Source organism: Buceros rhinoceros, unplaced genomic scaffold, assembly GCF_000710305.1.
Source record: "Buceros rhinoceros silvestris isolate BGI_N320 unplaced genomic scaffold, ASM71030v1 scaffold18202, whole genome shotgun sequence".
NCBI classification, from domain to species: Eukaryota; Metazoa; Chordata; class Aves; order Bucerotiformes; family Bucerotidae; genus Buceros; species Buceros rhinoceros.
In genome coordinates, this window is record NW_010398493.1 from 37,612 (window position 1) to 40,186 (window position 2,575).

Below are 2,575 nucleotides of genomic sequence, written 5' to 3' on the forward strand. Positions count from 1 at the left end.
CCCCAGGAAACCACCCCCCACGCACCCCAAGATAAAAGGGCAGTGCTTTGTGTAAACAAGCGTCACTGCTGCGCAGCCAGATAAGCCGTGAACCAGAGCTACCTAACTCGATTCCCTCCTCAGAGCATTTAAACCCCAACGTGTCGAGGCCATGTAGACGGCTGGTTACTTACTGCTTCTAGAAAAGGCAGAGGTGAGGGCTGGTGCCAGTGGGACCTGGTTTACACTTCACAATGCCCAGTCTGAACAAACAGCGTGCTGCAGGCAATAAGAAAGAGCAAGTCTGGGCCCTCAGTAAATAATAACCATGTCAGACGAACAGCCAGACCACCTAAGGAGTCCAAAACAAGAGCAGCTAGAGACCAGTAATGTGACAACACTACTGCCGATGAACCGAACCCAGCAGCGCTCTGCTTTGGCACCTAGGCAAGCAGCCAGCCTACAGAGAGCCAAGCCAACCCGCCTTGCTCCCTGCACAGTTTAAGCCTCCAAAGCAGGACTAGAAGCGCACCCTGAGCTGCAGGGGCTCACCCTCTCCTGCCAGCAGGCTTCCTGTCCTCAGGGTGGGTGAGGAGCAGAGGACCCTGTCACAGAACGCTGGTGGCACCTGGCACAGCTCAGGCAAACCGCACACTTTCCTCTGCACCACTCCACCAGCTCATCCAGATGTTTCACAAATAATCCAGAACCCATCACCTAAAACCTGCAGTACCGAGCAAACATAACGTGGATTTAATAAAGAGCTTAGAATCTGTTCTCCATACAGATGCGCGTCTTCTGAAACTTTTCCAAGTCACTCTCAATAATGTGATGACTTGCTATTACACATCGGGAGGAGCTGGGAGATAATGAACACTGATACCAGCTTCTCTCAGGCCATTTTGAACTGAAATCCCAGTAACTGATGATATTCTCCAGTGTGCTAAAAACACTGCATGGCAGGTCCTAGCATGGCTGCAGCTGCATCGTGGGGAAGCAGATACACCCAGCTGCCATCAAACCGGCCCTGACAAAGTACCGCTCAGCAAAGGAGGGGAGCAGGGGCAGCCAGGATAGCACTGACGCCTCACCTCAGGGGAGGCAGTGGGCCTGTGCCCCTCTCCAGCCCTAGGAAGCCCCAGCGGGCAGGGAGCCCCTGGCACTGTACCGCAGGGGCGATGGCAGAGACAGGGACCTGCTGAGTGCTGCCCAGACCCTGGCTCACCACGCTGGGGAGCTGCAGCTGCCCCACGGGAACCCAAGCAGCAGCAGCGGGGCCGGCCTGGGAGAGGCCAAGGACAGGGCCCTGGGGTCCTGGGCACCACTGCAGGAGAGGGGTGGGTGCCTCCACCCACAGCAGTGCTGCTGGGCAGAGTCCCCACCCTGGAGGCACCCATCCTCGGCGGGAAGAAGAACAGCACCTTTGTCAGAGCTGTTTGTGGTCCCACTCGGTGCAGCAGTGGGAGGGGAAACAGCATCAATCCTCACTTTGTGCCAGCTCTCACAAAGCCCCTCTTATGGCAGCAGCTAAGCACGGAGAACAGGACTTTCTGCCTCGGCGGGGAGAAGCTGCGGGGTAGGAAACCATGCGGCACTGGGGCAGGGCCCAGAGCAGCCCCCGCTACAGCAAGAGCCGAGCCGAGCTCCCGTGCCCATTGAACCTGGCACCTTCCTCTGCCCAGCACCCAGGCCATAGCCTGTGCCTGCTGCCAGTCGGCAAAGCATCCACCCAGAAAACGAACCTCCGGGTCCCAGGGCAGCGCGGTGCGCTGGGGGCAGCACTGCCTGAAGGCAGCGTGGCAAAGCTCTGCTGCACCAGGCCGGCCGCTCGGGGCAGTTTCAGGCTGCACGGGTGGCAGTGGGGTTGCCTGTGGAACAGATATGGAGCAGCAGCCATCGGTTGCACAACCGGATAAATGTTTTTACGAACTCTGCACAGGTCAGAAGGGACTTTCTGGCTGAGCAATCACACAGACGATCAGTTACATTGCACTTCTCCCCTGGGGTGCAAGCAAAGTTTCTTTTCTATTACACTTTTGAACTTAAAAATAAAAATCAAATAGCGAAAGAAGAGATAAAATTAAGGAGCAGGATTCTATAAATACTCCTATTAGACAGCTTGTTATTCTAATAACAACGTTATTCTAATAATGTGAGTCTGACTTACGCACCCGCCTAACACCACGGTGGCCGGGAACGCCAGCCGGCTGACTAGGAGACGATGGCCTTTCGCCATCCTGCGCCAGCTGAGCTCTGCCGAAGGCCTGTGCCGCTCCACCCGCTGCAAGGTTTTTCTGGGAATGGCCCAAAACAGCTAGAAGAACATTTTTCCTGTTAGTCGGGAACACGTTCCCCGGAGGTTGTTCTCAACTGCGGGGGCGCATCCAGCCCCCAGCACGACCCGGCAGAGAGAAGCCGGATGTGAGACCTGGGGCAGGAAGAAGCTTCAAAACACTGTGGGGCCACTGAGACAAATCCAGCAGGGAAAGGCTGTGCCTCCACTGGAGAAAGTCACCACACATCCTGCCGGCACCGGACACGAGCAGTGTGTGGCGAGAGGGGCAGGATGGGTGCACAGCTCTTGGCATGCGGCCAC